This window comes from Lagenorhynchus albirostris, chromosome 6, assembly GCF_949774975.1.
Source record: "Lagenorhynchus albirostris chromosome 6, mLagAlb1.1, whole genome shotgun sequence".
NCBI lineage: Eukaryota > Metazoa > Chordata > Mammalia > Artiodactyla > Delphinidae > Lagenorhynchus > Lagenorhynchus albirostris.
The window spans coordinates 86,736,096-86,756,238 of NC_083100.1; the positions used below are offsets into that span (position 1 = coordinate 86,736,096).

At 37.3% G+C, this 20,143-nt stretch overlaps 1 protein-coding gene across 1 annotated transcript in view; it reads right to left on the bottom strand.

Moving 5' to 3' along the window:
- ARHGAP15 (Rho GTPase activating protein 15) overlaps nt 1-20,143 on the bottom strand; it is a 621,527-nt gene that overhangs the window by 592,581 nt on the left and 8,803 nt on the right. The window lies entirely within an intron of this gene.

Below are 20,143 nucleotides of genomic sequence, written 5' to 3' on the forward strand. Positions count from 1 at the left end.
AGAAGAAGGTAGTTACTTTGTAGTGCTTTTATCAATTGGACCTCTGTATTCCGACGGTACTGTATACGTGCCAGAGGATTTCAGTTCATAGATAGCACACTCAAATTCTGTGTAGTTTCTTAATTCGATTAAGGAACTCCTAATGGCAATATGATATGGTCTACCTTATATAGAAATGATATTGCCAACTAAGCATCTTCCGGGTATATGCTCTTTTCATTCACAACGTCTTTGATCTATCACCCACCCCATCCCAACCCACCTCCAGACATTACCACCAGCAGCCTTTTTTGGTGAACAAAAAACCCCTGTGAATAAGGTCAAATTTAAGTGTGTAAAATTGGAGGAAAGCAAGCTGGTCCCATTGACTATCAAATATGTCGGCTTGGCCTCATTAGCATGGTGCAGAGTCCCAGTCACCACCCCCACTTGCAATATCCACAGGGAAAAATTAAAATTCCTTTGTCCACTGCCATCTGCCAACTGAACTATATTTAGTAGCTTAGTTGGATATAATATTTATGAAGAATATGAAGAAACAGAAAATCAACACATCGACACTATTTATTTATTTATATTTATTTTAATGGAAGGAGTCTGATTCAGGTAGGAAAATCCAGTGTGGGCAAATTTTAAAGAAGCGGCTGTGAGAAAACAATAATTGAGAAAAAGAAAACAAAGGAAATAAATTGGGTGGGTGGACCAGGAGGGCTTTTAGTTGCTTCCCAAATCCATAATCCTTTTCAGCTGCTCCTCCCCATGAGTTCCTCAAATGAATACATCTACTCTTTTTAAATAGGATATCTGCAATGCAAATATAGCTTCAAAGCTTCTAGAAACAGACCCTCTTCTAGCCTGAGTGTCCTCTCTATGTCTCACCCATATAGACATTTTATAGCTAGCCTAGGCACGTGGGTACAACATTAGAAAAAAATGTCACCAGTCAGTTATAGAAGCCAATATAATCCAAAAGAAGTATTATATTTAAAGGAGCCAACTGTTTTGGTACCTCTACCTGATTGGACGGACAACGGGGCTAGAATCACGGTAATGTTCAAGTTGAGTGGACACTAAAAGGATTAGAAAAGAATAAAAGCATTTTAACGGGAGGAAAAGTGTTTCCTCATAATTGAAACCAGTTAGGCAACTGAGTGAGAAAAGAAGTTAATATTTATTGAGTATTTACTATGTGCCAGGCAATGAGCTGGTTTAATCCTTACAAAGTTTCTATGATATTGACATTAAACTCATATTTTTATAGTGGAGAAAAATGAGGATCAGAGTGACTAACAATTTTCTTACGGACAGTGGGCAGCAAGAAGTGAAGGAGTATTTATTTTATCTGCCCCCCGCCACCGCCGACCCAGATGTCCATCAACAGATAAATAGATAGACAAATTCTAGTTTATCTACACAATGAAATATTGCTCAACAATAAAAATGAATGGATTACTAACGCATGCAACCACATGGATGAATTGTAAATTCATTGTGCAGAGTAAAAGAAATCAAGCCCCCCACCAAAAAAGTACTCATTGAGTACTTACGATTTCACTTACATAATATTTTTGAAAATGCAAACTAACATAAAATGAGAGAAAACAGATTAGTGATTGCCTAGGGACAGTGTGGACTCTGGATACAAGGAAGCTTTTGTGGGTGATGGATATGTTTGTTATCTTGATTGTGGTGATGGTTTAATAGCAGTATACATATATTAAAAATGATCAAATTGTACACTTTAAACACTTGCAGTTTATTGTACTTCAGTTATATCTAACAAAGCTTTCTACAGGACAGTTTTATTAAGAATTCCTTAACCAATTTATTTTGCTACTTATTTTATTTTAATTTATTTTGAATATATTCATTTTCATAATCATACATGAGTGATATATTTTAAAAACTTATCTAATTGAGAATAAGAGAGCTCTTTTGACAACATTTGAAATAAAAATTTGAATAAAAGAAAGAAATCTTATCCCCGCTATTCCACAGCAATATGATGACAGCTACATTAATAAGAAGGACTTTAAAATGTATCAGATGTATGTATGTACTAATGTATGCATAAGGGATCTTACCTCTATATCTAACTAGAATAAGATAGGGTTTTTTATATATAAATGTGTTTTGAAAAGTAAATGCAATTGGGCTTCCCTGATGGCCCAGTGGTTGAGAGTCCGCCTGCCGATGCAGGGGACACGGGTTCGTGCCCCGGTCTGGGAAGATTCCACATGCCGCGGAGCGGCTGGGCCCGTGAGCCATGGCCGCTGAGCCTGCGCGTCTGGAGCCTGTGCTCCACAACGGGAGAGGCCACAACAGTGAGAGACCTGCGTACCGCAAAAAAAAAAAAAAAGTAAATGCAATCACATGCAGATGATATAAATAGTTATTTCTCCACGTACACCAGTACAGGGTAAACATTTTTGGTTTTATTCTGTGTATTATTTATTATTGAGGCCTTCAATTTTTCTTAGCCAAGAGATATTATTTCAAAATAAAGCAAATCTCTGGATTTTTTATATTTATAAAGACGCTACTAATAAAAGCATGAGTTTTTTTCAGAGTATATTTCAGTGGATGAAGTAAGGATGAATGAAAGAATGAGAATCTAGGTACCGTGATTGTAATGGAGGCCTTGGATTCATTATAATCAGACTGGTTGCATAAAAAGAGCCTATGATGACTTCTAGTGCAGCACTGTTTCTAATGGCCAGCTTTGTGACCTTGAACAAGTCCGTGGACCTCTGTTTCATCACTGGAAAAAATTGATAGTGAGGGGGTATGGGCAACTAAAAGGATTGCTATGATCTGTAGGCTCCTTTTCACTTCTGATACTGTTGTGTAAAAGTCTGGGAGCTCAAGAAGTATTACTGCAGATTTACAGAGCTCAGTAGTTTCAGGTAGTTTTAGCAACAATGTAAATGCTTTGGTATGATCTGATGCCCAAGGATTTGAGTGAGGGTTGAGGGGATCTATGATTAAACATATAAATCTTTTCTAAAAAATTTGGGTTCTCCTTGGAGTACATTGAAGGCTTGATCTTCCAAATTATTCATTAGATTCAAAACTCTAAGGTGGTGCGTTTGTAATACTGGTAAGAGAAATACTCGGGCTAAAGCCACTCTCTTCTGACCAAGAGCATAAAGCCACTGTATTTACATAGCCCCACCAGGTGCCGTTTATACGGCATGTTGTTTCTCAAACTCTGAACAAATTTCAGCGTCAAATCAACATTTGCATTCTTGTATTGATTTGACAATTAACCCATAATTTGCCTGGTGATGGGTTACTGTCAAAAGGCTGGATTAATTTTAAAAGCCTCTTATCTGGCTTTCCCATCTGTTTTCTCGAGGACAGTCTACAGAAAAGAATTTCAAAATCTTCCTCCTTCAGATCTTTCTTTTAAGCTAATCTCTCCCCCTACCAATGTTAATGTTATTTCTCTTTTCTCACTCCTCTAGCCATCACTTCTTTTCCCAACTGACCTCATCTTCACTTTTTATTGATAACTCTATTTATTGCACTCAATTTTTTCTCTTTATTCAGCTTTTTTTGTATTTTGTTCTATCAATGGCATTCACTTGATACTATTCATAGTTATTCTCATGTTTGCAAATATTTGGTGGTTTCTGATTTTGCAGAGCACCACGTTGCTCTGAGAAGAATACAGAAAATGACACAAACCTCTTTCTACCCACAGAAAATAAATTATCTGTTTAACGGTTACTGAGACTTTCCTGAGTGGCAAGGCACTACATTAGAGGCTGGAGATAACTCTTTTTTGTGTTTTTGGTTTTTGTTTGTTTGTTTCAACCAACTGTTTTACAGTAGTTTGGTGAGTGTGATAAAGAAACAAATCAATAATTAAAAGAGAATAGAGTGGTGCCAGGTGGGGAGAGAAGCAATGACATCAGACCACAGTAGAACTGGGAGGTGTGGAGAGAGAAAGTCCACAAAAGATCAGCTGACGCTGGAGCTAAGTCAGGGCAGGTTGGGCATTTCGGGCAAAGGGCTCAGCAGTGCAGAGGTATGTAAATAACTGTGATATTATAGAGTAGATACTGAAATATGTCATGAAGAAAAACTATAGTACCAAGGAAATTCAAGGAAAAGGTAAGCATTGGGTTTCATGAAGAAAATGGCATTTAGCCTCAGTGTGGGTGAGTTTGATCATCTTTCTATCCTCTTATCGGGCTGAAGGGTTAACGGAGAGCCTAATCCCTTCTAAGCCCACCAGTGCTGTAAGAGGCTGGTATTCTAGACACTCTGAGGGAGAGAATTTGGGAAGAGGGCTTTCCTTGGCATAATACACAAATGTCTTGTATGGATGAGTTGAGTGCAAAACAGAAGGAAGCAGGACCCCCTCACCCCAAGCAGGAACTGAGGAAGGAGGGAGGACAGAGGAGGAAGGAAATCTAATGGCCAGAAATGACAGCTGTGTTGGTGGCTGTGAAACTTCTAACTGCCGTACTTGTGGGTTCAGAGATGATTTATTCTTATTCATCCTGTTAGAAACCTCTCATAGCTGGTGGATAAGGCTGTTTTAGGCCAACTTTGCAAGTTGTATTTGGACCCCACTTACAGTTCATTCTCTTTACACTCCAACTTTCCCATTTTCTCCTCACCTGCATCCTAATACTCATGTTTTCCTCTACAGTGCACACTATGATCCTTTTCACGTTCTGGCTGCCAAAGCCCCCCCACTGCAGCACCTACTTAGGCCCCATCTCATCTACAGGGTCAACATATCTGAAATTCCATCATCCATTCTTCCTTACTTACATCTTTTTACTTACATCCATCTGCTCAGTGAATCACTTAGATGTATATATGGGAGAGGAATGATTAAACTAATTAACACACTGTCATAAATGATTAGTCAGACTTCCCATGAACTCTCAGGGAATCATTTACCTGAATCACATACTGGAAACTCCTCCGGCTATGTAGGAAAATATCTTACAGTAGAAAACCTTTGATTACTCTACTTTGTTTGTGATCTTAAGTAAAAGTAGAGGCAGGTAGCATTTGTGACTAGGAATAGGATATTAGCATTGCATTCTAGTAAAGGGTGCCTCTTGGAGTTGTGGGACGTGATGGCCCTGCCAGGGTGCTCTAGTTTTTGAGTCTTTATGAAAGAAGGTTCTAGGGGAATAAACTCCAATATAAAGTCTTCCCAACCCTGAGTCAAAAGAAACCCTCAAGGGTTTCTGCGCGCCCAACGCAGGGGGCTTGGGTTCGATCCCTGGTCAGGGAACTAGATCCCACATGCCGCAACTAAGAGTTTGTACGCCTCAACTAAAGATCCTGCATGCTGCAACTAAAAGATCTCCCATGCCGCAACTAAGACCCGGGCAGCTAAATAAATAAATAAATATTTTTTAAAAAAAGAGAGAAACCCTCAAACCCCAGGGTCCATCATAACTTGCTCCCAGCATCAGGGAGTGAATATAATTCCAGGAACATAAGTATCAATTTCAGAATATACTCAGAAAGGCAATGAAGAGCTCTAATCTGTGAGTCTTTCTGAGTTATTATTCCAAGAATATACACAGGGTTTTGAAATCGTATTCTGTTGTTCCACCTGTATTTTCATTTCTCATTGACCCTTAACTTTCTAGATTTGGTAGAGGACTTGTAAAATCAATAATACTTTTGTATGCTTATTTCTAGCTTATTTCTACTTATTTCTACTTATTTCTACTTTCTATGCTTATTGCAACTTCGTAACATGAAACATTTTGTTAACTATAAGTCATATTAAGTTTAAGTTTCATGTGATCTACATGCTTATTCCGTATTTCTCTTGTTTTTTCATAACATATCATCTAATCATCATCATCATCATCATTGTTACCAAATTCTATTAGAAAAAACATTGATGACGTATGCATTTATATTCTTACAGGAGGCACACAGAAGCATGGTGAATGACTAATGACAACACATTCGTTCATTTTGCATGTGTTTAAAATACCCATTTGATTTTTACAAAACTCTCCAAATAAATATCCCTGAGTTAGAAGTTGAAATGTAAATCACTTAAGACTGGCTTCACAATTTCTGTAGACTTCCTGATTTTGTATGTACCAAGAGAACAGCAAGAATAGCTTGTGATGTTACACTAGTTCCACTTTCAATACTGTTTTAAAAACAGGAAACAGTGATGAGAATGCACTTCATAAGAGCCACACAAACTTTGGCTCTGCTCAACAGGCTTGGCTCAGTGATATTCTGGGCCTGATTCTCCCACTCACACTGCAAATACCCAAATAGGAATGAATGTGATATTTCATCTAATCATAAATTTCAAAGCTGCTCTGTCAATTATTTGTTGCACTCTGTTAATTACACTAAGGCTCAGCAGCTTGCCCTTTTGAGGTAGAAAGTGTATTTTTGACATCTTTTTCCCATCAGCAACATTAAAATAAAAATATATTAAGAATTATTTGAGTTAGTAGAAACTGAATAGGCATTATGATATTATCTACATGCTACAGAGCAGAGAAAATTGAAGTTCAAGGATACAGACTCTTCCCCAAGGTGCCACAACCTGTTCAAAGTAGTCCCAGGACAGAGCTCAAGTCCTGCATCTCCAAACATCCTTGCTTTAGTCATAGACCGCCAAGTCAAGTGGCAACTGTGTCTGGAAAAACAAGGTAACAAGAATTCCAAAGGAAATCTGACAGAGATCAGGTAGATAAAACGATCAAAGTGCATCCATATTAAGTATAGATCATGTAAGTCTTTCTATTTAATCATTTATAAATGTCCCCGTGCTTTCTGACAAAACAATAAAGACTGAATAAATATTTGCAGAATATAGAAATGGAAAACAAATATAGAACCTAGGTAATGCCAGAGTACATAGCTTAGGAAGCATTATCAGTAGGAATGTCTTTGACCTAATTTAGTTCTTATTTTAAAAAGAATATGTATAACTTGCTCTGCCCAGTGGCTCTAAGGGCCAATGAACGATGGATATTTCATAAGTTAGAGGCTGCAAAGAAGCAATGCTTTTCATACCTTTTGAGGCCAACATAAAAGTATACTTGGAAAATCATACAAAATTTCAAAAAATATGAACAATACCATATTTCCATTTCAGATAACCCTTTTCTTTATTTCTTATTTTTAAAAAATGACTGCATTTTTGACCACCTTGCAACTTAGCAGGGCTCTGTGTTCTAACAATAGAGAACATCTCCCTGGAGTTTCAGCTTTCTTCAGGTGCTTAACATTTTTTTCTCTGAATAGAAGGACTCTCTTGCCTGACATGGATTCTCACTAAAGACTTTGTGAGGAGAACTGTCTCAGAGATAAGCACTGAGTGTGCCCCAGTGTCTTCCCATTCCATGGGTCTTAGCCTGGGTTTTCACTGTGTGTCAGTGAGCTGTCTGGTCACCACCAAGGTCCTCTCTGCCTTAACACACACGAACCCTCTGTGGCAATATGACCCCATTCCCTTTCCGGAATGTGTAAGATGAGTTGCTTCTCCAGGTCTAGTAAGAGTGTGTGGAAACTCCACAGATGAATATGATATCAGAAACTCATTTCTGTCCCCTGGAAAGGTCTTCCACTCATCTGTGGTAGAGCACGGTCTGTTTGTTCCCCTGTGGAAATGACTTGTGGCAGTGGTAGCTCCAGTAACGTGTGGCACAACCTCTGTGCTACACTTGCCTGACAGGTCAGTAATTAACTTGCATTGCAATTGTTTGCCATCTCCACCAGAGCATCCATTTACCAAAATAACATTTTAATTTCACTTTCTTCCCGGTTCACTCTCCTTTTCTTTTTTCCCTGTGGCTTCTACATCTCTATTAAGTCTAATTTCCCAGACCACTTTCAGAAGTGGAGAGAGTACAATAAAATTCAGTTTCAAAAATGTCAAATATAATGAGAAAGGAAGATCACAGTAAAGGAATTTGACCATAGCCACCCCATTGGGTAACACTGTCTTTGACTTTGGCAGGTATTATATATAGGAAATGTGATAATAAGGCTTTGCATTTAGTTAACATATATCAGGAAATCTGGGTGATAGACTGCATTTACTGACAAAGTCTGGCAGATCATCTGCATGGATAAATTGTAATACAGTTATTGTCATTGCATATGGGTATCCTAAATGGTAAAAATGATGAGTAAAATATAAAATATGTTTTAAGTAGAATAACTACTGACCAAAACTGTGTGGTAGGCCACCTTGGTATCTTGTTGCTACCTCTCATCCCCTGAGCACCTTAGCCCATTAGTCTCCAACCTACTGGGAGCAAAGCAACTGGTTTTATATTTCAAATAATTATTGAGCCTCTACCCTGAGAAACTGACTTGCTAGGTCCCACAGTTTCTACAAAAATTGTTAAGAATTCTGGGGTAGAGTTAGACATAAGCATGCTTGCTTACAATGAAGTCTGATAAGAGTGCAATGGAGAATGGGATTGAGGGCAATTTCCAGGTGAAGGTGACATTGAACTTGATGTTGTATGATAAATAGGATCCAAAAGGCAGAGAAGGGATATCAAGGGCAGTGCAAGCTGAGATCACAAGATTTCAGGAAAAGCAAAGTGAACATCCACAACAAATGACAGAGTGGGGGTGGCTAGTTGGGAAACCTAGGGAGAGACAGTTGATTAGGGCCGGATTAGGAGAAACTTGCAGCTCTATTAAAAAAAGTGGGCTCTTGGGCGGCACAGTGGTTGAGAATCTGCCTGCCAGTGCAGGGGACATGGGTTTGATCCCTGGTCCGGGGAGATCCCACATGCCGTGGAGCAACTAAGCCCGTGCTCCACAACTACTGAGCCTGCACTCTAGAGCCCATGAGCAACAACTACTGAGCCTGTGCTCTACGGCCCGTGTGCTGCAACTACTGAGCCCACATGCTGCAACTACTGAAGCCCGCGTGCCTAGAGCCTGAGCTCCTCAACAAGCCACCGCAATGAGAAGCCCGCGCACTACACGAAGAGTAGCCCCTGCTCATCGCAACTAGAGAAAGCCCACATGCAGCAAGAAAGACCCAACACAGCCAAAAAATATAAAATAAAATAAATAAATTCTAAAATAAAATCTTAAAAAAAAAAAAGGGCTCTTATAGATCCCTGGAAATGTTGATGCCTTTGTTTAAGGCATAATCCCATTCCAAAAGACTTGGTGGAAAGGACCCAGAATGGATCTCCAGCCACTGAGGCTGCACAATGAACGGGAGCATTCTCATGGGATGCTTCTTAATTAACTTTAAATTAGAATATCACAGCATCTATTTGTAAACACTAATCTTACGAAAAGAGCACCCCATGACTTGGGGGAAAAACTTCAGGAACCTCACTTTGAACTTCCAGGTACATGTTTAATGCTTCTTGTTACCAATCAAATGAAGAGGAAGGTAAAGGCTTCACCGGAATGACAAAATGAAGCATTTACGGAAGGGAGGTCTAAGGGTACAATTACATCTTATTAAGGGCATAAAAGAAAATAAAGTTAAGATTAGTGAAACTGCTTCTGAATTTCCCTCTGGTGATCAGGTAAGCAGTAAAAAATAGAAAAGCAAATAGGAACAAAATGCCTGCATTACTGTAATTATGTTCAGGCAGCATAAGAAATTTTATGAAATGGCAATCTCCTTAGATACACAGGAAAACCATAAGGGGCATAAGCAGTGCAATCTCTTCTCTGTTTCCTCTGTCAGTTTTGAACTAATATAGCAAGAAATGCTGAGCCATTTTCCGCCTCTTGCATACAAGTATCAATTAAGGGAAAACAGGGTGACTATCTTAGGGCACTGGATGATGAAATGTCACTTAAGGAGAAAACATCAGCTGTAGAAGAAGTTGTTCGGCAGCCACAGAATTAAAAAACACTGGCAAAACAAGCAGTCTCACCCTCTGGGACAGGGCTCATTCTCTGATCTTTGTTGGAAGAGTATCAAGTGCACAAATATACATTTCAACTTGCGATTGCTTGTTTCCTCCAATTTCATGTTCTATAGTATTTATTTCCTAAAGTACATGACTCAGTTGCAAAGCCCTTTTACCAAGCAGATTAAATCTAATCACACATTGATTGCAATACATCAGGTTCCCTCCATCTCTATCTTGGCCTGCCCAAGTTAAAATATGAGGAAGCTGCATATTGCGTAGTGTTTGACAGTAATTAACGGGAGTCAGTAATTGACAGTAGGAAAATGTGGATGACATTTGTTTTATTTAGCAAATTTGTTATTGTATCCAATTAGTCTTTCCCTAATGCTCATGTCTTCAAACTCTGAATTGACTGAATTGTATTTCAGTGCCAAAGGGACCTGTCTGAGAATGGGACAGTAATATAGTCCACTGTTGTGACAATGACAGCACCATTAAGATAAAACATTTCAGCATATCTTTTAAAATGCATTTAAAAATTGGTTTCTCTCTTGCTCAATTATATATGCATAAAATACATTTTAAATAGTTTTTGTGTTTATGTGCGTGTATGTATACGATTGTGTTTGCATATAAGTTCAATGAATTGTCACAAACTGAATGCACGCTCCTGTAACCACACCCAAATCAAGAAACTCAACATCATCAGCACTCCAGAAGCCCTCTGAAGCTCCCTTCCGGTCACTACCCACCTCACCCCACCAAGGATAATCAACATTCTGTCTTCTTAGTTTTGCCTACTTTTGATCTTTATATAAAAGGAAACTTAGAGTATATACTTTTTAATTGCTGGGCTTATTTCACTCAAATTTTCATTTGTGTAGCTGATTGCTGTGTGATATTCTTTGGAAGCACCTGTGCAAAACTTTTGCTAATTCTTCTATTAGGGTGTTTGTGCTTTTCTTACTGATTTGTAGGAGTTGTTTTTATATTCTGGATACAAGTTTCCTTTTAATATATATGTTGCAATAATGATCCTTTTTTTCATTTGTAGGTTGCTTTTTACTCTCTTACTGTAATATGTTCATTAGTAGAGGTTCTTAGCTTTAATATATCCAATTTATCATTTATCTCCTTTTACAATTAGTGCTTTTTTTGTCCTCTTAAGAAATTCTTGCCTAATCCAAAGCTACAAAGACTATTCATATATTTTCCTCTAAAGAGTTTTGTTATTTAAACGTTTTTTAAAAAGATTTATTTATTTATTTTATATTTATTTTTGGCTGCATTGGGTCTTTGTTGCTGTGCGTGGGCTTTCTCTAGTTGTGGCTACTCTTCGTTGCAGTGCGCAGGCTTCTCATTGCGGTGGCTTCTCTTGTTGCGGAGCACGGGCTCTAGGTGCGCAGGATTCAGTAGGTGCAGCGTGTGGGCTCAATGTGGTTCGCGGGCTCTAGAAAGCAGGCTCAGTAGTTGTGGTGCACAGGCTTAGTTACTCTGTGGCATGTGGGATCTTCCCAGACCAGGGCTCGAACCCATGTCCCCTGCATTGGCAGGCAGATTCTTAACCACTGCGCCATCAGGGAAGTCCCTAAACTTTTTTCTAGAACTGTGATCCTTCTGGAAATAATTGTGTTTGGTGTGAGGTAGGATAACGTTCTTTCTATATAAATAATTCATATGTGTGTGTGTGTGTGTGTGTGTGTGTGTGTGTGTGTGTATTTTTTTAAATTAGAAGGACTTGTCATCTCTCGTGATTTATCTAGGTGAAAAAGGACCAGGATCTGGCCCTCCATCTGGAGTGAACAGATACTGGAGAGCTTTCCTATCCACAAATATTGACAGTAGGTGCAGTTTTGTCTAATAATTACAGAAATATCTGGTTACAGTCTTGGTAAATACTGGCAACTGGGTATCAAAGTTGAATAGAAAGATTTATCTATCAGGTGGGAAGAAACAACCATTCTGAGGAGTGATACTCAGAAGTTCAGATTTGCAGATTGTTATCAACCAGGAGGTTTGTTACTGTCAGAGTTCTGAACACCGGGTATTTGTTCAGAGCTAGCTCAGTTACCCACGTGGGAGACTCTCAGTAGAGAGGTAGGACTTTCATCCTAGCAAGAGAATGAGGCAATGAATGACCAGGTTTCCAATAGAGGAAGTTGTGGTCAGGGACAAAACAAATGCCTAATGAGGAAGGACTCGCTGAGGCACTGGGACTTGTAAATAAGGGGGCAACACACTTGATTTGTGTATCACAAGTGCAGACTAAAAGCCATAATCACTTGTTATAATTTATTATTGTACTCACAGAACTCCATTTCACTGGAATTAGTTAAAAATCACCTGCATTAAGCTAAGATTTCTCCTGGAAGTTAGGGTCACAAAGAACTCAACTTCAGTTGAAAATGAAAAGGTATCTCTAGAAGTGAGGAAGAAGACAGCTATAGAGCAATGATTCTCAAGGGTCAGTGTGAGTAGCTTCATAAACATGCAGATTTAACTGCACCTTCCCAAGATATTTCCTTTCAGCAAGACTGAGGAGGAGCCTGAGAAAGGACATGTTTGGCCATCACCCTTGGTGATTCAAATGCACACTGAACTTTGATGAGAAACAAGTCTATAGAATTATATAAAGTTATTTTCTATTTCGTATCTGCATTGCCCTAAAAATGTTACCAATTACTACAGTGTCTTATTTTTAAAGCCCATTGATACTAGGTTCATATTTGTTAATATTTTTGCTCTAATTAAGTTTTCTGGAAGTTAACCTCACTTTGGAATATGTTGGTGGTTTGGGGGAGTGGTGTGGATCGCAGTTGAGAACAGTGAGGAGAGAAGTGAGCAGGTAGCTAAGTAGGTAGTATAAAAATTGACACACAGACACATAGGTACGTGAAAGTAATACTATGAGTATCCTATTTGAGATTAATTAAAATATGATGTTTAGCTATCCAGAACATACATCCAGTCCTAACTATTGCTGCAAAATGAATTATTTTACATAAATGAAAAACCCAGTAGTATCATACCACAAACGATCTAGGTCTATTGCAGAACTTTCAGCAAGTTTTTTTTTTGGTTTGTTTGTTTTTTTAATGTTTATATCATGAACATAGTAAGTGTGAGTAAAACAATGTCAACTTGAACACTTGGAAAACTGTTCTCTTGCTTGTTAAATATCAAAGGGTGTTTAGTGTGAGAACAAAACAGATTCCACAAAATATTGTTGTTTTCAAATTTAATCTGAAATTTTGTGGAAGTGAGGCTTTCTTTCATGAAGCCAAGAATGTCAAAATAGCAAAAAAAATATTTAGCAGTCCACATTATTTAAATTAAAAGTTTCTGACTGAGTTTTTCCAATCCTAGTCTTTGAAGATACTTCAATATGTTCTGTATATTATACATCTTAAATTGTGTCCTTTCTAGACTGGTTAACTAAAGGCTCTTATGATGCTATAGTCTCTTGAAGAGCTTCAGCTGTATTATTAGGAACCTCAACCCAGGGTTTGTTCGGGGGATATTTTCCCACTTAAATAAGTCCTGTTTTGCTTCTCTTTCCTCAAAGTAGAGTTCAGAGGCCTCTCCCCAGGAGGGAGGAGGTAGAGATGGTTATATGCATTATCGAACTAGGTTCCAGTTAATTGAGTGTTACTGTAATTTGAAGTAATGTAGCTAAATTTCTATCTTAATTTAGGCTCCTCATAAAGCAAACTATAGGATTTTGTCTTGGACACATTGAAGTAAAAAAGGAATTCATAAATGTTAGAGTTTTTAAATGTCTATCAGGATTACCTTTTTAATTAAAAAATTATTGAACAGTAATTCTTTTTCTGTCTGTCCTCCCACATCATTTATATCCATTGTCATGACCACTTCTGGAACTTATAATCATCTATTAATAGATAACACATATGATAAAATGGGTTATACAACCACACTTGGGCTACATTTCCTCATTCTATGCACTGTGAATTTCACACATGTATGTGTGTGTATGCATGTGTGCACATATGTTTAAATTGTTGTTACTATTATTATCACCATTTAAGACATACTAAACTCTCTTTTATTTCCCCTACAACAATTCATCCTTTAAAAGTGTAGATGTTCTGGTCGGAATCCAATATCTTGTGATTTTGTGAAAATCAGGGAAACTAAGGATTACTATACTTGCTATTATTTAGAAAAGTTAACCTTTTGGAGACATATCTTAATGTTTAAAAAAATGCTTTGAAGAGGGTTGGTAGCAGAAGAGTTTGTTCTTCCAAGTAAGGAAACTGAGCCTAGTCGTGAAAGGCAGACAAACAAAACAAGGACCTAAATGAAAAAGTTGCAGATAAATGGAGGTTTTTCATAAAGCAATGTGCTAGTCAGTCTCTAAACACTTATTACGATTTATTGTGTGTACAGAAGTTAGTTGGAGGATTCTAGTTCTCTCTAATCATTACACCCTGCTCCTGTTTTCTTAGGAACAGCTATAAATTCAAGAAGAGGTGGAAAACCGGCAGACTGCCAACCAAATTCAACCCACAGACATATGTTGTTGGGCCTGAACAATGTTTTCGAGTGTTTTGAATCAGTTTCCAATTGAAACATGAGAATTTTTACTTTTTAAAAAAAATGTATATCTGTGTGTCTTCTCTCGAAAAATGATGAGATGTGAAAAACTGCTCAAGGTATGCATGGTAACTGTCAGGTGGAGGTGGGCAGCTTCAACATCTTGTAAATAGGACAAGTTCTCTCTGATTCAGACTTTCTCTCCCTTCCCCCTTTATTTGCATAGAAAACTTGACTGATCTGGGAATATCCGTGACTGTGACCCCAGATGTCAATCACCTCTAGGAGTTTTGCTCCTCTGATCTGAGGGTTGAGCAGTTTCTGCTGCATATTAAATTAATATCATTTTCAATATCTTATTATTTTAAAATCCAAGCTGGTAGGATTGAAAATGGAGAACAAAACTGAGACTGAATTTGTACTTCTGCTTTAGAAAGAGGTTCACTGGAGATTAACGTTATTTCATTTATTGGTACAATTTTTTCAACATGATCTGAAATTACCAAGAGTAGGATATTGTGCTGTGCTCTTTGCTATTGCTAAGTAAGTTCCCATTTCCCCCTCTCTGCTCTGACCTCCTTTACTGTTCCTATTATATTTTGGCAGATAATCATATCCTGACTTCTTTTGTTCTCTGTTATCTATTTGAGTTGCGTGTCCCTTCTGCCAAATTGTAGGATCCTTAAAGTCAGACGCTGTATTTTTTCAGTGTTGTTGCTCTGCATCGTACCAAGAACATTACAGATATTTGGTGCCTGTTTGAAATCCTCTGCCTCTAATTCTGCCAGTACTATGAGCATTTCCAAAAAGTTCAGGTTTGCCACCATATTAGAATGGTCCTGATTCTCAGTCCCAAGCGTTACTGGATTCTCATGCTTCTTTCCTACTTCTCCACATCAAAAGCTGCCAAATGGACCTGGGATACAGTGCATGATGGTTCGGGGAAGTCAGAACATCCACTGCATCTCAACTTGCTCCCATCCCTGACTCAAGACATACTCCCTAACCATCTGCCATACTGACCAGTCTCTGGTTTTCCTTTCAAGCTGATTTCCCACCCTGAAACTATGGCCCACTTGTTAATCCACTTTTAGAGCCAGACTTCTAACCTAAAGCCCTCTAGCCTGTAGGATGCAGCTAATTCTCCAGGGACAGCACCACAGCCACTTATCTCCCTAGCATTCTGTCAGTCACTTCCCACTGCCACACCTTGCTGTCATTTAATGGATATCCTAATACCAAGTGCTTTCAGGATTAGGACTGAGATTGGTGTATTCAGTCAACCTCCATACATGGAATCCTGAGCAGGTTTCCTCAGGGGGAGAACAAAACAGAATAAAAACAGAAAAAGACTTTGCTAACTGGATAAGCACCTTGGACATCCCAACATCTTATTTTTTTCCTCAGAATCATTTTGCTAGGACTCCCATGCCTCATGAACAATCTGCATTAATACTTTATAACCCTAGGCAAAAATTAGGTATAATATAAAAGTGGGTGAAAAGAATTCTACTTTTTTTTCTCTCTCCTGGTTTCTGTAGTTCTTCTTTGCTTCATTTTAATTTTAAGTCCAAGAGTCAATGGCTGCCTTTCACTTTTTAAACTGCTCTGTGTGATGAATATGAATTCTTCAAAATTAAAGGGTATTTTTGGTTAGGACACATCTTGAGCTGCTCAGAGGAAAATTTCCATATCAACCAAAAATTGGTAAACAAACAAGAAAAGAGTGAGTCTTCTTCCTTCTCCTCCACACAGCTGTATTGAGGAAATGAAACTAATAGCAAGAAATTGCTTTTGATGAGTTCCAAATCCTATCATAATACTTAGAATTGAAATAAATCAAAATTATCCTGGCATGATTTTTATATCATAATGAAGGAGAGAATGGTCATCATTTGATTCAAGACAACCTGATAAAACAATTACTACTATAACTACTATTCACGCTACATTTAACCCTTCTAAAACAATATTGTGAGACACAAACTAGGCAAAGTTCTTTATATACATTCTTTTTTTATCTTGTGAGGAAGCTCCTCATTTTATAGATAAGGAAACTTGGGCTCAGAGAGATTAAGTAACTTGTACAATATAACATATACAATACCTAGCAAGTGGTGGAGCCCAAGATTGAACTTTGTTTTTTCTGACTTCCCAGGCAGTGCTCTTAATATCTTTACTATCTCTCACACTGGTCAGAATGGCCATCAAAAAATCTACAAACAATAAATACTGGAGAGGGTGTGGAGAAAAGGGAACCCTTCTACACTGTTGGTGGGGATGTAAATTGCTACAGCCACTATGGAGAACAGTATGGAGGGTCCTTAAAAAACTAAAAATAGAGCTACCATATGACCCAGCAATCCCACTTCTGGGCATATATCCAGAGAAAACCATAATGCAGAAGGATGCATGCACCGTTTTGATGTTCACTGAAGCACTATTTACAATAGCCAGGACATGGAAGCAACCTAAATGTCCATCAAAGAGGAATGGATAAAGGAGATGTGGTACATATACACAATGGAATATTACTCAGCCATAAAAAGGAACGAAATTGTGACATTTACAGAGACATGGATGACTTAGAGACTGTCATATAGAGTGAAATAAGTCAGAAGGAGAAAAAACAAATATCGTATAATATTGCTTATATGTGGAATCTAGAAAAATGGTACAGATGAACTTATTTGCAAAGGAGAAATAAAGTCACAGATGTAGAGAACAAACTTATGGTTACCAAAGGAGAAAGGGAGGGGTGGGACAAATTGGGAGATTGGGATTGACATATATACACTACTACGTATAATAGACAACTAATGAGAACATACTGTATAGCACAGGGAACTCTACTCAGTGATCTGTGGTGACCTAAATGGGAAGGAAATCTAAAAAAGAGTGGATATATGTATACGTATAATTGATTCACTTTGCTGTACAGCAGAAAGTAATACAACATTGTAAAGCAACTATACTCCAAATTAAAAAAAAAATCTTCACTATCTCCACAAGAAATAAAAAACTTCTAGACCAGAATTTGGGAGAAATATGTTCTCAGCATGTCCTCAAACACTTCTATTTCTCCAAGCTTCCTTGTCTTCTACTAAATCTTCTGCTTTTACCACTAGCTTGCTAGAATAATCACATAAAATAATTATGCAAAATCACTTTTAAAACTCTAAATAGAATATAACTAGGTAATAAAAATTCTTACTTGTATTAATTAACTTGAACCCAACCATCACCATGAAGACATAAAATAAATATTAAATATGCAAACTAAAGAGGTAAGAGAAATGAGTATGAAAGTAAATAAGACCCCTTTGCCATAGTCTAGACAAGACTTAATGGATATCCAAATGAGTAACTATGACAATAAGTGAACACAGAAAGAAGGAAATGGATGCCCCTAACAATGACAGTTGATTGGATGTATGGACAGGAGTCCTTGGAGATACCAAGCTCACTTACTTAAGTGATTTGAAGAACAGAGATAGCTCAACTGAAGTTGGAAAGAGAATGGGGATTCTGTGGGGAGATTATAGGTTTAACATGAGACATACTCAGTTTGAACTTCTGATGGGACATCACGGAAGAGGTTATCAAGTGACAATTGGAAGAAGGAACAATATTGGGAGAGAGACCAAAGCCAAAGATAAAAAATTAAGGACCATATTGATTAAATTTAAATCATAAGAGTGGATAAGAATGTCAAAGTAGTCTTGTGAGAAGAGGAGATGGCCTAAAGCTGTGCCATCCACTAGAAATAATTTGTCACACAAATAATTTAAAATTTTCTGGTAGCCATACTAGAAGAGTAAAATGAAATAAGTGATTATATTAAAATAATGTATTTTAATAATGTATGTTATTTATCCCACTATGTCAAAATATTATAATTTTAGCATATAATCAATGTAAAAATATTAAGGAGATATTTTATAACTTTTTTATTTGTACTGTCTTCAAAAACTGGTGTTTATTTTACACTCAGTTTAAACTAGCCACATTTCAAGTGCTAAATAACCATCTGTAGCTAGTTTCTACCATAATGGACAGCATGATTCTAAGAAGGAATCGGGAATCTAGGGGCAGAAGGGAGACATAGGGTCCAGAGAAGACAGAAGAAGTGAAATAGAAAAAGTACCTACAGTATGACAAAAACTAAGGCAAAAATGTTTTCTTCCTCACATATTTTATAACATCTCTACATAAGGATATATGTATATAGTGAAAAAGCAACAGGTTTTCCACAGATGGCATAGTTTTAGATATCAAACAAAGCAGGATCCTTCTAGACCCTTTCAGACTATAGGGCCTCATGAATGAAGTCCAGTATCACTTAACTGCTGACACCTAACAGGATTAGAAATTATAGCATGGCATAGTGAAAATAACACAGATTTTGCATTACCCAAATCTGCCTACAAATTATAACCCACCAACCAAACAGCATTATAAATTTGGGCACTTACCCACTCAGCCTAAGCTTCCTTATCTTTAAAATGGAGATACTAACTCTCTTACATGATTTTTGTGGGATTCAAATACTATTAGGTATGCAAAACACCTGATACATAATACACATTGAATAAATCATAGCTCTGATGATTATTATTAATAATGCCACTCTAATAATTTATATTAATGAATGTCTCATGCTACTGTAAGCATCTAGACGAGAAGGGGATATTGTTTGCTTGGGGTAACACCATGGTACCTACCACAGTGTTGGAGGCACCACTGGGGTAATCAACACTCATTTTTCCTCCTACATTCTACTTCCTTTAGGAGAACCATCAAGGTATAAATAGAGGCTAAGACTACTTGATTTCCTGAATAAGATGAATATGGACTTCATTGCTCAGTTTCTATCCCTTAAAATTCTAATATGAAATTAACTGAAGTGGAAAGATAAATTAAAAAAAAATTTCCCCCGACTCAGCACTTAATTTCCTGAGCATTCTATTTTAAAAAGAAATCTCGTTTTGACTCTAAGCTTGTCATTACATCAGCAGAGACTAAAACAAAAAGTTCTCTAAGTGTTTAGGAAATGAATCTAAAGTAAACAAAATTATTCAATTTTAATACCCTAGTTTTAGAAAAACAGCTTAAAATTTAAATGCTTAGAAGTAGCTGGTGTTCTCTACCAATTTATGCAATACGTTTTCAGATGCTTATTTGTTTTGAGCTTCAAAAAAGTGCCACAGTATATAACGGATCCAGCATTCCATTCCAACCTTTCATCACTGCCAGGTTGCTCAAAATGAACCCATAAAGTGTCATTTGTTTGAAATACGTTTCTAGCTTCTCTTCCCCTAAACTTACCTTATTTTTTAGATCCAAGAGAAGTCACAAATCTCCAGAAAGCCTTCCCTGACTCTACAGCCCACAGTCAGCTTTTATATTATTTGTTCTTTCACTAATCAAATATTTATTGAGTGTTTATTATATGTCTACCATTGTTGTAGGTTCTAGGTATTCAGTAGTAAAAAGGCAAACCAGGTCAGTACTTTCATGGACCATTCAGTTCAGGGTAAAGATAGCCACTAAAAAATGTAATAATGATTCCTCATAACCAAAATGCTATTTAAGCAAACAAAAGCAGAGTAATTACATAGAGGGCCTGACAAATCATGGAAAAAGACTGAATTAATTTAAAGTATAATAGAAAATCATTTGGAATGTTTTAGTTGGAGAATTGTATGATTTAAGTCTTAAGA